Here is a 15,110-nt window from a genome sequence, read left to right on the forward strand (position 1 = left end):
ATACTATGTAATATCTTCATTCCCCTTCAATATATTACCACATACAAAATTGCATGCTCATAATGCTGAGTTAGCATTTGCCTGACTCATGTAATTAAAAATCATTAAAGGAACCTCAAAAGCCACTGAAATAAAATGGTATTTTTATCTTCCATAGATCTTCACACTAATATGTGGTATATCTTTTTGGCCCTACAAAAATGTCTACTGTGTATTTCATCTAAGGAAATTTTCCCAAATTTGCCTAGTTTTGGTGATATTTCCAGTCCAAAAACAATTTTCCAGAACCAGAATTCTCCAGCAATCTATGTTCTCTGTATAGAAATAACAGACAACTGAAGGACACAAAATACGTTTCTTTTTTAATGAGAAGAAAAGTAGCAGTCTATTTATGTCAACAAGCAACAAATCAGTATGGATAACACTGAGAGTATCATTGGTTGCTGCTACATTCCATAAAGCAACACACCACTTGACTTGAAACAGACAATAAGACGGTAGTGTCTTATCATTGGCCAAGAAACTAGTAACAAGCTCTAGTTAGACTATATTTTTTCTTGTAGTAATTTTTAGCCACTCCACATTATAGACAAAATGACAAGAATATTAAATTGAAAATATATCTTCTAAATTCAGCCTTTAGCTTAAAATCTTAGTTTCTCCATAATGACTTTTAAAAATCACAGCTTCTCCATGATAACTTTTGAACTCTCTTCTTAGTCTTCTCTCATAATGTACATTAGCAATACATGTCGCACTGTCAGTTAAGTGAGGACCTGGCTGGGTTGCTTTAGCAGCTCACATACTAAAGTGTGGATCTAGGTACAGATTTAAGGGAACTAAGCATACTACATATTATTTCAATGCAAATCTAGGTCCTTGTCAGCTTCTGTATAGATAGACATAAACAAAACAATCTGGATGACTTGCAGACTATTTCTGCAAATATATATATTTCTTCAATATTTAGTCGGCTATTTCTAGAATGTCCGTAGTTTGCAAAGAAAAATCTAAATATTGTTGCAGCTACATGTAAACTTTCTAATTTATAGACTTGACATAGACAGAGAGAGCTATGTAAAAACCTCACTTTTGACTCAGTACAGGTATTTCTGAAACAAGATATAATAACAATAAAATTACAAGTGATAAATTATAAGAACATAATTTTTATGGTTGATATTCTGAGAGTAGAGAATACAAAAAAGACAAAAAATATCCATAATGTATTTATCTGGGAAAACATACATATTCACAATATCTAAATAACTTTTTCAAATCTATGAGAATGAAAAACTAAGAAAATCCAAGTAGCAAAATAGAAGAAAATTTTCTACAGATTCCACATGAGAAGATATCCAAATAGACCTCATTGTACACAAAAAAAATGTTGATCTTCATTAGTCATTAGGCTATGTAAGTTAAAACCATAGCTGTAAGATTAACCAAAAGTAAAAGTACAAAAAGTACCCACTTTTTAGGCTACCAACAAAACAAAATTCTCATAGATGGCTAGAATAAGGGAAATTGGTAAATTTACAAGCCTTTTATAGTATCTCCTGAAGATGATTTCAAACTATGATCTAGTATTGCCACTCATTCCAATTCAAAAAGAAATGACTAAACTTGAATGTTGGATAGCAGCACTGTTTCTAATATTAGGAGTACAAGGAGGAAAAGAGGATAAAAGAGATGGAAAGAAAATAATAAAAAGGTGATAGATTTCAGCTACACAACCCTGTATCTTCACAAGCTAGGAATAAACACCCAGGTACTTGGCTACAAAATAAGATGGGCAACATAGTATATTAAGAAGGATCTTAGAAAATGTCTAAATAGATAGTAAACCAGAGACAATTTTTAAAAAATTATCAAGCCTTAGATCTACAAAAGAAACAAAGTAAACAAAGTTTGATGAACTGCAACATTGCCTCTGGCACCACATGGGAGAAACAAAGCTAGGCTCACTTCTTTGTGCCTGGAAACCCTTAAGATTTCTGCCTAACTCAGCTAAACCAACTAGCTGCCCATGGGGACTGCTGGCAGAATTACCTGATGAAAGACCCACACAACTGGTCAAGGGCCTTGGGGGAAAAAAACCTTCCATTGCTATGCACATGGTATGGAAGAAAAGTGAGCAGGGGCTTTTTTTTTTTTTAATTGTGAAAATACTGTACAGAGGGGTTACAATTAAATGGGCAAAATAATGAGTACATTTCTTATCAAGCATTGTAGCCTCCTCCTTTGTTTCCCCTTCCCATCCCCTCTCATCCTCCCCCCCCCCGTCCTCCATCCAATCCTTCCCCCCCACCCCCCCTCACCAAAGTTGTAAAGTTCGTTTTCGACATAATGACTTGTACATCTCATTGTTGCAATGGCTCCACCTGTATCCCTATTTAAACGATTTGTTTTTCCCCTTCCCCGCCACAAATTATACCAACATCAAATACAGTGAAAGCAGGGGTTATACTGTGGGGGAGGGACATACAAAGCAACAAAGAAATAATGAAATAATCTTATAAATGTGTTAGAAACAATCGCATGAAAGAAAAAAAAACATTTGAATATATATCTTAGGGTTCATTTCCCTAACATCACCTTATCTGACCTTTTCCTGCTTGACTCAGACATATACTAGATATTGCAAATAAGGGAAACCATGGGACCTATGTTTCTTTGGGCCTGGCTTACTTCACTTCATATAATTTTTTCCAAGTCTTTCCATTTCCTAACAAATGGGGCAATATCATTCTTTCTGATGGAAGCATAGAATTCCATTGTGTATATATACCACATTTCCTTGATCCATTCATCTACTGAGGGGCACCTAGGTTGGTTCCATATCTTAGCTATGGTAAATAATGCTGCAATAAACATAGCTGTGCTGGTAGCTTTAGTATGGTCCTGTTTGTGAACATTTGGGTAAATGCCCAAAAGTGGGATTGCTAGGTCATAGGGGAGCTCTATGTGGAGTCTTTTGAGGAACCTCCATATGAGCAGGGACTTTTTCCTATGACCTGGGCTTAATCTTGTGATCATAGGCTCCAAAAACATGTTCTTGAGCACTTATTCCAAAGTTATGTCAGGATTCAATAGAGACACTTGTACACCTATGTTTCTTGCTTCACTATTTACCAAAGCAAGTTACGGGAAAAAAACTAGCTGTCCTTAATGAATGAGTGGATGAGAATGTGGCTTACACACACACACACACACACACACACACACACACACACACACACACACACACACACACACACACACACACACACACACAGAATTTTACTAGTCTATCAAGAAGAAGAATTTTATGTTTTTGATGGGTAATGGGTGAACCTGAAAAAAATTAGATTAAGAAAAGTAAGTTTGGCTCAGAGAGAGAAAAGATGCATGTTTTTTCTTCACATGTGGAAGTTAGATCTAATTTATAAATGTATGAAAACATATATACAGGGTCATAGGCATATATACACAAACATATTGACCAGAGAGGATTGCAATGGTATAATTTTTTCAAACAAACAACTTATCCATTTGACAAATTGAATACCAGGAAGCTGAATCTTAGGTTGTCAGGATCGATCGGGGAAGGGGTAGGGGAGGGTAGTCAGATGAATGGAGGAAGGAGGTGTGGGCAGACCTAGTAATTATATCAGATACACATATGTGAAAATGGAGCCAGTAATGTGAAGGAATTTGTAAAGCTGTGACAAATGGGGGGAGAATGATGGAAGAAGTGACATTGATCAAGATGCATTGTACTCAGACTGACATGTTGAATTGAAACCCTTTACTACAACTACTTGAAGATAATAATTGTAAGTACAGGTGCAACCAGCTTATACAAGTAAACACAGATGCCTGTGTTTTGGCAAATCAGGACTTGCTTAACCACTCTACAGCAGCTGTCCCTTAACTGAACATAGATCACACTGTGATTATATTATGTCCAGACAATTCAAGGCTCAGAAAAAAAGTGGTGCTTTGCCTAAAATAACAGAACTGAAGACAAAAAGCTAAGGGCCAGAGGTTGGAGGACAGCAATACATGCATTTTTCTCCTGAACAAGGAAGAAATACTTTAATTTTATCATGATTAAATTGGTTTTATTCCAGAGTTGCAAACATATAAATCAATGCATGGAACATAATACATAAACATAATCAAGGAAACCAACTATATGATTATTTCAATTGATGCAGAAAATTCTGACAAAATTAAAGAACATTTTATGATTAAAAACTCTGAAGAAATTAGGAGTAGAAACTGTATGGCAAGCCTATAATAAATTCATTAAAATGGAAAAAATGAAATATTTTCTCTAAAGCCACTAATTATGTAAGAGTGTCCACTCTCCTTACTCTTATTCAATGCAGTGCTTAAATTCCTAGTTAGAACCACATGGCAAGGAAAAGAAAAAAATCGAATAGAAAAAGAAGCAGTAAAATTATATCATCTTTATTCACAGATGATATAATTCAATACATAAAGGACTCAAAATTTTTCACCACTAAAACTCTCCTAGATTTGATAAACAATTTTGGTGGCATAGAATGATATAAAATAAACATACGAAAGTCAATATATTACAGCAAAACTCATGGGTCCTTCACAGCCATGAGCCAGTGTGTGTTCCCTCAGTTTCCAATGCAATCCAGGGCCCTTACTGTTAATCATGGGGGATCCAATAGGAGAAGCTTCCAATGATTATGCACTGAGACTCAACCAATGCATGTCCAATACCAACAAATCAAAGTGTAAGAATGCATGCTTTTATGAGGAGGAGGCAAGGGACTATATAGAGTACCCTAAGAGATAGACCAGGGGCACCCATTTCCAATGCCCTTTCTTGTACCAAATGTCTATTTTGCTATTTCTTTTACTTTCAAGTAAACTTGCTTTCTCTATAAAAAACAAAAACAAAAAAATACCTCAGTATACTAACAATGAATAGTCTGAGAAAGAAATCAGGAAACATTCTTTTCAAACTCATTGTTATATATTTAAACAAGGAGGTGACACTTTTCTACAGTGAAAACCATAAAACTTTAATGAAACAAATTGAAGATACCAAAAGATGAAATGACCTTATGCATTCATGGATTGACAACATTAATATCATGACAATGACCCTATCACTGAAAGTAATTTACAGATTCCATGCAATGCTATCAAAATCCCATCATTCTTCACAAAAATAAAGAAATCAATCCTAAAATTTATATCAACACATAAATGAACTTTACAATTTAGGTGGGGTGGAGTGTAGTTGTGGAGGTGGGAGGGAAGGGATGGTAGGAGAAAATCAAAGGAGGAGGCAACAATGCTTGATAAGAAATGTACTCATAGAAGTGGCACTGTGACTCAAGCGGTAGAGTGCTCGCCTTGAGCTGAAGAGCTGAGGGACAGTGCCCAGGCCCAGAGTTCAAGCCCCACGACTGACAAAAAAAAATGTACTCATTACCTTGCTCATGTGACTGTAGCCCCCCTGTGCAATATTTTCACAACAAAAAACATATTTAAAAAAGAAGAAAAAACATGGGTAGCAAAAGTAAATGAACACAACTAGAAACACTGAGAGTATCAAAATACTGGATATCAATTTACAGTACAGTTGTGATAATAAAAATAGCATATTATTGGCACAGAAATATTCATAAAGACCAATAAACAGAATAGAAAACTTGAAATAAAACCACATTGCTATAGCCATCTGATCTTTAACAATGGGACCAAAATCATACAATAGAGAAAAGTTAGCCTTGTCAAGAAATAGTACAAAGGAAACAAGTGAACTACACACAAAAGATTGAAACTAAACTCTTGTTTCTCACCTTACACAAAAATCAACTCAAAAAATAAACCAAGAATTTAAAATAATTTAGAGAATAATATAAGACCTGAATCACTGAAACTTATAGGAAAACATAGGGAAATCTGTAAGATAGGGCATGGGTAACTATTTTCTGACTTCAACACCAATTGCCCAAGAAATATGAGCAAGAAATTAATAAATGGGGATATCTCAACTTAAAAACATTTTATCAATTCAAAAGAAACAATTACCAGAATCAAGAGATCCCATAGAATGGAAGACCCTCTTCAGCAGCTATTAAACAGATAAAAAATTAATACTCAGAATATAGAAAGAGATCAAAAAAATTTCACAAAAACCAAAACATAATTCAGATAACAAATGAGCAAAGAAATGGAAGAGACAGTTCTTATAGGAAGAATACATGAATGCCCTTGGTCTTAAAAGACCAAGCTATGCTAAGATTTCATTTTACCTGCATTAGAATGGCAATTGTCAAGAAAACAAACAAGTGCCTGTGTATATGCAGGTTAAACGGAATCCTCAAAATACCGATGTACTCTTATATGTAAATATTTACCAAATTTGTGTATTTATCATATGAATAAATGTTACATTTTTCTCAGAGAGCTACATTTTGTAGCTCTACATTTGAGACTTACAACATTGGAATTAACATCCTCATCAAAAGAATAGTTACACTACACCAAAAATTTGTTGGTAAATTTAAAAAAATTGAGGCTCCATGTACTTTATGTAAACACATATTATTAATTAAGATGGCCATAAACACACAAAAAAGATAAAGCAAAGAATGTTTTATAATTTATCTGAAAGGTAGGAAAGGCCATTTTGGCACTCAGTACCTTATGAATACTCTATACAATTGAAATTCATATGACTAAACTGTGTGGCACATTAGGAATGCCAATTAAAGTTTCAAATTACATTTTTGGAACCAACTGCCAGTAGCATCCATCTTCCTCAAAGTAACATCTGTGAAGCTGGCAGTGTGAGCCCAGAGTTTTGGATACTATAGAGTAGAGTAATATAGGCTAAACTTTATTTTTCCAAAAAGTCTTCTTGAAATTTTTATATGGTTTCTAAATTATAAAGGCAGAACTACTTCATTTTGATTATATTAATATTTTTCAAAGGGACTTTGTATAAATATAAAAACTTTTCATCATCAATCACAGATTAAAGAGTTGCTTTCAGTTACTACCCAGACCTTAGAAAAGTATTCTTTGAAAGCTTGACTATACCATCTAGTAAGTTAGAAACTGCTATAAATAAATCTTATACTTAAACCTAAGAATTCCAGCATTTGATAACACTCAAGTCATAAATTTGATTTCAAATCATCATCTTGATTCCACTTTTCCTGGTTATTCTTTCATATCTTCTTTAAGTCACTACCAATCCGATGGTTGTTGGAAGCAGCCTGACCTGACATGGCAAGTATTAAATGTGAAGACAAATAGCCAAAGGCTTAGATTCCCTGCTGTCATCATTATAATTCACAAAAATTGAGAAAGGAGTCCCATTGAGTGCCAACTTGATATAGCTAAACATAACCCATAAAAGAACCTTCCTTGAAAATCAAGGGTACTCCCAGGGAATTCCTACCAATATAAATATAAAAACTCAGAATGTGATGGGACATCTAAAGCAAAAGCTTATATTTTGGATACAAACTGAATCATCCACTAACGAGTAGCATATAATACTTGTATAAAGCCTTCTACCCCAAAAGGGGCAGCCACTTAAATTTCTGTGGCCAGCAAGGATACAAGCTGCACAATAAAGAAAAGATGAACCCAGTTATACAAAGATTGGCCCGAAGTAGCAAAAAGAACAAAGTCAAGTATCCTTGAGGGGAAGGAGTATGATGGGTCCCATAATTAATAACAGTTGTAGGATAAGATCATGGGAGCAAAGAAGTTTGGCAACATGGACAAGTGGCAGACTCTGTAAGGTCATGTAGGCCTGCACTTAATTTTATTTGGGAATTAAATAATGGGAAATTACAAAATTTTGGCAGAATAATAAAATAATCTAAATTGTAAAAAAAAAGGCTTCTAATTTTCAAAGTATATTGAATATGGATTTTTCCAACACTGGAAGCAAACAGAATTCTGCTCACAACACACATATCATAAAGTGATTATTCACAGAGGTAAAGAGACATAAATTTCTCACAGCTGTTGGATCTAAAACTAAGGCTGGGACCCAGGAATTCTTCTCATGTTCAACCCTGATGCCACTGATGCCTCTCAGTATTAGAGTTGTAAGAATCTGAAAAGAGCTGTGGGATTGAATGTGAAGGTGATTTAAAAAGCCTATCTGCTGCAAATGTCACTTCTATTATCTTTATGAACCTCTAACTTCAGAATTGAGATTTGTTTGTGGAAGTTCCCCAACTTTTGAGATGACTTGTAAAAAAATTATGTTTTAAAGAGAAACGTTAAGATTACACCAGCACATCAGGAATAAACAGCAGGAATAAACAGAAAGCATTAACAATAGATAGTGAAGGCCACCATGACAATTGTCATTACCTTACTTTTCGTGTCCTGTTCTCACTTCTGATTGATCTTAATTCTGTTTTGGTTTTTTGAGGGGGGAGGGAGAGGTTGGGTTTTTTTTATTGCATTTTGATTGTCAACTAGTTTCATTTATTCTATAGCATCTGGTTCTTTCTATTGGTGTTCTGCAAGAAATAATGATGAAACCTCTTATTTTCAAGCCATCTACAAAATTATTTTCCAAATATTATGGACTTTTCTCAGTGAGAACACCACTCTATCTTATTATCACAGTTAAAGGAAAGAGAAGAAGAGAAGTGAATACTATTCTTAGAATTTCAACATGATTGCACAATTCCAAAGGTAACCATTTAGATGCATCCTGAAGATTTGAGTTAAAACTTTAATACTGAGGTACTTTTGTTTTTTTTCTCTACTAGATTTGCGAAGTGGCAAGACATCAAACTCTATAAATAATTGATACACAACACTCTAAATATTGAGAAACTTTTAACTTAATTCTTATGGAAGATTTCTAGCTAGTTGCTATCTAATCTTTTCAATTTTTACTCAAAGTAAGCTTGTTATCAGAACACTATTAAATTATTATGATAATCATTAATTCTTTAAAAATTTAGCATGTTATTGAAATATTAAACATTTCCTACAAAATGTGCCATGAGTGAAGAAAGTTTTGCATTAGCTCTAAATATTAATGACATGCATTCCATTTGGGCATGTATATTTTGTTGTCTTATGTAAGTAATAATACTAAAGTATTTTTTCTAGTTGTGTTCATTTTCTGCATAAAACCACAATCAAGGTTTGTTAAAGTCAAATAAATTAGAAACAATACCTGGAAAAGTGTCCTACCTAAAATGCATAAATTGGTATCCTGGTAGAGTTTAGAAGTTATTTCCTCATTAGATAGCTAAACCTCTACTAAAAATGCCACAGTAGTAGCAGAAAGTCTGTTTCACTTATTGTCTGAGAGAATGCTAAAGTGGAATGGAATCCCTGCAGAATGGAAGTGGAACTCGCTAATAGGAGCTTTTATTTCCCATAAGTGGCAACATTGCTAGCAATTAAGAACAACAAACAGCCAACAGAAGGGGAAGAAAAGAAGTGGAATGTTTGTTATTTTGAGGGGTTCATCAGGGAATGTGCTTACGTCAGGGGAATAAACTCTGCCACCCAGGCAGGGAATCATCCCTGCTTCCAAAGTGCCCCAGTAATGTAGAACAATTAGAAAAACATTTTATATGCCTCTGATTTCACTGCTCTATTCTTGGTGTGACTAAGGCCAGTTCAGAACAAGAGGGGTGGGAAGCAGACAAAGCCAGGATGCTTTAGAGCCAGTGGTTGATTAAGATTCATCTTGAAAAGAACATTCTTTTTATGAAGAATATGAAAACATGTCTCTTCTGTTCCATGTTCTGTAGGAGGTTTTCTCATTTGTTTGGTTTAGGAACAGAAGAGCTTGAAATTGTTTATTTATTTGCTCATTTTCTATGGGGTTTGGAGTGATTTTATTACACCTGCTTATTAGATAAAAAAGATGTTTTTCTCTGGCACAGGCCAAAGAAAGGTTGGACAAATGGGATTGCATGAAACTGCAGAGATTCTGCATGGCAAAGGACATAGTTAGCAAGATCAATAGAAAGCCCATGGATTGGGCTTTGGATCTTCACTAGCCATACAACAGACAAGGGTCTCATATCTAAAATGTACTTAGAACTCAAAAAATTAAAATCCCCCAACAACAAATCCTTAAAGAAACAGCTGCCCAATAAATAAGTGGGCTAAAGACTTAAAGAGAAACTTCTCCGAAGAGGAAAGAAGGATGGCCAATAGACACATGAAGAAATGCTCAACCTCCCTAGCCATAAAGGAAATGCAAATAAAAACAACATTGAGATACCACCTCACCCCAGTTAGAATGGCTATAACCAAGAAATCTAATAACAACAGATGCTGGAGGGGAGGCGGCCAAAAAGGAACACTATTGCATTGATGGTGGGAGTGTAAACTTGTTCAACCACTTTGGAAAGTAGTATGGAGGTTCCTCAAAAGACTCCAGAGCGCCTCTATGACCCAGAAATCCCACTTTTCAGCATTTACCCAAATGAACCCAAACAAGGACATACTAAAGCTACCAGCACAACTATGTTTATTTCAGCATTATTTTCCATAGCTAAGATATGGAACCAACCCAGATGCTCCTCAGTAGATGAATGGATCAAGAAAATATGGTGCCATACACACAAACACACACACACACACACACACACACACACACACACACACACACACACACACAATGGAATTCTAAGCCTCCCTCAGAAAGACTTGGAAAAAATTATATTAAGTGAAGTAAGCCAGACCAAAGAAACATAGGTCCCATGGTTTCCTTTATTTGTAATAACTAGTATATGTCTAGGACAAGCAGAAGAAGTCAAAAGCTATGTACATATGACCATATAACCTGATGCAAAGCACAATAAACCCCAAGATATGGACACAATTGGTTTTATCTTTGTTGCTGTTTTTTTCAATGTACTAATAGTGTGCTATGTGATTTTTTTGTATGTTCTTCCACCATGGTACAATCCCTGTTGTCCCTGTATTTGATTCCGGTGTCCTGCACCTTGTATATGCATTTTTTTCTAATTTTGGGAGAGGAAAGGAAATAACAAAATGCTGAAATAAGGATTCAGGATGACCCATTGTAATAATGAGACAGTATGTTGAAAATGAACTTTACAATTTCGTGGGCGGGGGGGGGGGAGAGGAGTTGTGGAGGTGGGGAGGAAAGGGATGTTAGGGGAAAAACAAAGGAGGGTATAACAATGCTCAATAGGAAATAGATTCATTACCTTACTCAAGTAACTGTAACCCCTCTGTTTCTTTACAATAAAAAAATATATATTAAGAAAAAAGATGTTTTTTTTTTCTGATGTTAGATGTTCAGTCAATCATCAATGAGCCACTGAAAGATCTCCCTGCATTAAAGCCAATCCTTACCATAGTTTTCAGTGGAGAGGTAATGTCTACCAATATAATAATACACTTAAACATTTAATTAGAGCAGTGTGCAATTCAGAATACTTGCTACACAAATATTTTTCAAGTACACTATTTCTGGATTTCAGGCTTAAATGTCATTGTTGGATGTCTTGGCGGCCTGGGTATTATCATCCTCCACCAAGTAGGCTTTAGAGATCTGAAGTCACCAGTAAAACCAAAGATCTTCCATATAGCTTAGATAAATGTACTCTAATTTTTCTCACTTGTGCCATTCATTTCCTTTCCAGGGCAAAAGTAGGCCTGCCATGCATAAGGAAGTAACCAGCTCAACTGATGCTCCATTGAGCAAGTGTTTGTTTCCTTTGTATGTAGTTCACACCTTCTTAATTCTCAAACCTGTTTTAACCAATAAAACACTTTATTATTGCCATTTCAATAATATGGATACAAATAAAACACTCAGTATCACAAAGTAGTTAACACAAAACACCATTCTCTACTTCTGTTCCAGATAGGTAGGTAAAATGAAAAGATAGTAGATTGAAATTATAGCTACTTACAACCCTGATTGCAAAGGCATAAATCTGGTTGGTGGGGAGGAAGAGGGAGGGAGAGGGAAAGAGAGAGGAAGGAAGAAGGAAGAGACAAAGAAGAGAAAGAGGGGAAGGAAAGGGAAAGGTGAGAGTGAATTACTATTAAGGTTGTTAATCTGGGGGTACAAAAGAGCACTGGGTGAATTCAAGAAGAAAAGCAGAGCCTACTTGGAAGTACAGAGTAGGAAATACTCTGACCCACGCCTGCCGAAATGCCTTATATCAGCCTTTTATCTTTGAAAAGTTGACAAGTAACACATGCCAAAGACTGGAGATGGAATTATAGCCTTAATTTATGTATGTTTTCCAAGAACATTGTGTTTAAAGTACTACAAGGCACTGAAACCTGCTGGGGGAACTGCAAGGCGGCAAAGCCATTAGCAGCTACCATTTAAAGCTGTTAAAAGGCAGTGCAGCAGTCACAGCTGAGAGAGCTGCTGACACACTTCGGAAGGGCCAGTGCCAGCCAAATCCTCCACAGGGGCTGAGGAGACCAAGGGCTGCAAGGAGTCAGCTACTGCCTCTGGGGCTCTGTGCATTTCTAAAGATAGTTGTTCTGGACTTCATTCCCAGATCCAATTACTGACAAAGCCATTGGTAGCAATTAACGCTTAGTAGGCATACAAAAATACCATTGATTACAATTAGCCCTTATAGATGAGTCTAAATAATAAATTGCACACATTCCAGTAAAGTTAACAGCACAACTGTGGGAGCCTAGCAATTAGATTTTGAGGTGAAACCAATGTAAAATCCTGAGTCTTCCTGTTCCTTGAAAGCCAAGGATTCAGTAACAGCTGTACCCCCATAACCATGCTGCAATAGAATGGCAGACACTGACAGAGAAAATGAACTTCTTCAGTCATATATTTTACATTCATGTATCAACTATAAAATGAGTAAGGGAAATTTCCACGTGGTGTTGGAACTTTAATTAGTTCTCAATTAGCAGCTTGTGGAAATGTGAGACTTTTTGAAACTCAAAGTGAATAAAATGAAAGAAATAAGAGCTACATATAAAGTTGAATAATGCTGCTTCCACACTCCCTTGGTCTAGACTCAGGCCAAATATAAGATAATAATAATACATAACAAAATTAATAATATATGTTTTGGAAAACAAAGTATAGGCAACCATCATTTTAATTTCTGTCCATTTTATTTTGTTTCGCTCTATTTATGCTGGTGAAGATCTTGGGATGACTACATAGATATGCTAAGTACTTTTTGATTAGTATTCTTTTTTCTTTCTTTCTTTTATTATTATTATTATTTTGGTCAGTCTTGGTGATTGAACTCTGGGCTTGGGTGCTGTCCCTGAGCTCCTCAGCTCAAACCTAGCATTCTACCACTTGAGCCACAGCACCCACTTCTGGCTTTTTCTGTTTATGTGGTGCTGAGGAATTGAACTCAGGGTCTAATGCATGCGAGGCAAGCACTCTACCACTGAGCCACCTTCCCAGCCCCTTCTTTAACAGTAAAGTAACACTGCAAATTACTTAAGTTTAAGAGTTCCAGAATGTTGTTTTGTGTTAACTACTTTGTGATACTGTTTTATTTGTATCCATATTATTGAAATGGCACCACTAAAAGTAAATATGTGGTAATAATATATTCATTTAATTTTGAGAGTGGGGAATATTTCTTATACAACCTAGGTGACATATTAGAAGGTTTTTTTTTTACAAAAGCAAAATCTAGAAAACATTTTTGAAAGATGGTGAAATAGTTGTGATGATATCTTAATTTTCACTAAAAATATATCTTTGTACATACTTATAAGGTATAGTATTCAATTGTATTTTCAAAAAATACCCTTTGAGAACTCTGTGTAGAATAAATGTTCAGATTATTTGCTTGCATGTGGAAGAAATTCTTCTTCTTGTATGAAGGCTATCATTTCTAAATGAAAATGATATTAAATATATCTAAGACTATGGGTTCATGGTCCAAGCAAGCAAGAAGCTGCTACAATGTACAGTAGAGTTACAAGATATGGGCTCAAATATGTACACGACAAGGAAAAGTAATGTTTCAAAATAATATTGGTGTCCTCCAATGCTGTTTACTTCACCCCCAGAAATCTTCCCCCCAAAAGTATTGGGATGAAGACCTGAAAACCTGTAAGCTCATTTTGGGGAAAATGAAGAGGTTATTTGCAATGTCTTTCATTGCTAGAAAAAGCTCAGTGCCCTTGACAATCCATGGAGATGCTGGATCCAGAGTAAAAAGTGATGGCCATGGTATTATTTGAGAGGAGGGACAGTTAGAGATCCAACTGGTCACAGAATAGCTGTCTGGATACTAGTTGGTTAGGTTGGTTTGAGGTTTGAGTTCGGTCTTGTTAACCATGGTCATTGACAAACACAGCTGATCTGTAAAGGAGCAGGGAGTGACTTCAGCCAAATGGCAGTGGGAAAGACATTGAGATGTTAACAAGGATCAAGTAACCAAGCAAACAAGATGTTTGGAGCTCCAGCAATGTTTCTAAAGCCAGCAGCACTGTAAATGACAACACTAACTTTGTTGGCTGTAAATCAGTCTGTCTAAGAGATATGAATTAGGCTAACACTTAAAGTGACTGCACAATGTATTTTACTGTTTGGCTTTAGAAGTATTTGATGGTGACATTTGTGCCAGTTTCAGGAATATTAATGTTTTACTAATAATCGTGAACTTATATATACATCTACAATTTAAATTCCCTGTCTGTTATTTGTCTAGATTTATATCATTAGCAGAGTGCCTGGAGTAATTCACCTATAGGTTGGGAGTATCTTTGGTTCTGTTAGGTTCTCACAGCACAGTTGGCTTATTTTGTTGTACTCCTCCTATCCTTTCACAAGAAGGCTGAAATGAGCCCATGACATGCCACAGTGAGCCAGGATATGACACCTTTTCAAAATGGTAAACTAACAGATGTTTGGAATTCTGGAGGAGTGCTTTGCCCAGGGTAACTCGTAAAAGTCAGCTCTATTTTGTAGCTGTGGACTGAGAATGAATTGCAGAGTGATGGTTATATGAGATGCCATGGCATGAAATTAGTCTTTGGGACACTTTAAAATGCACGTTTCCAATTAGTATACCTCCAAGTTGCGTATATCCATGCAGAAATATGCAGGTGAGAGGTTAGATGCTCAGGTGCCT

This window comes from Dipodomys merriami, unplaced genomic scaffold (genome assembly GCF_024711535.1).
Source record: "Dipodomys merriami isolate MVZ:Mamm:240054 unplaced genomic scaffold, mDipMer1.0.p SCAF_1, whole genome shotgun sequence".
Lineage (NCBI taxonomy): Eukaryota > Metazoa > Chordata > Mammalia > Rodentia > Heteromyidae > Dipodomys > Dipodomys merriami.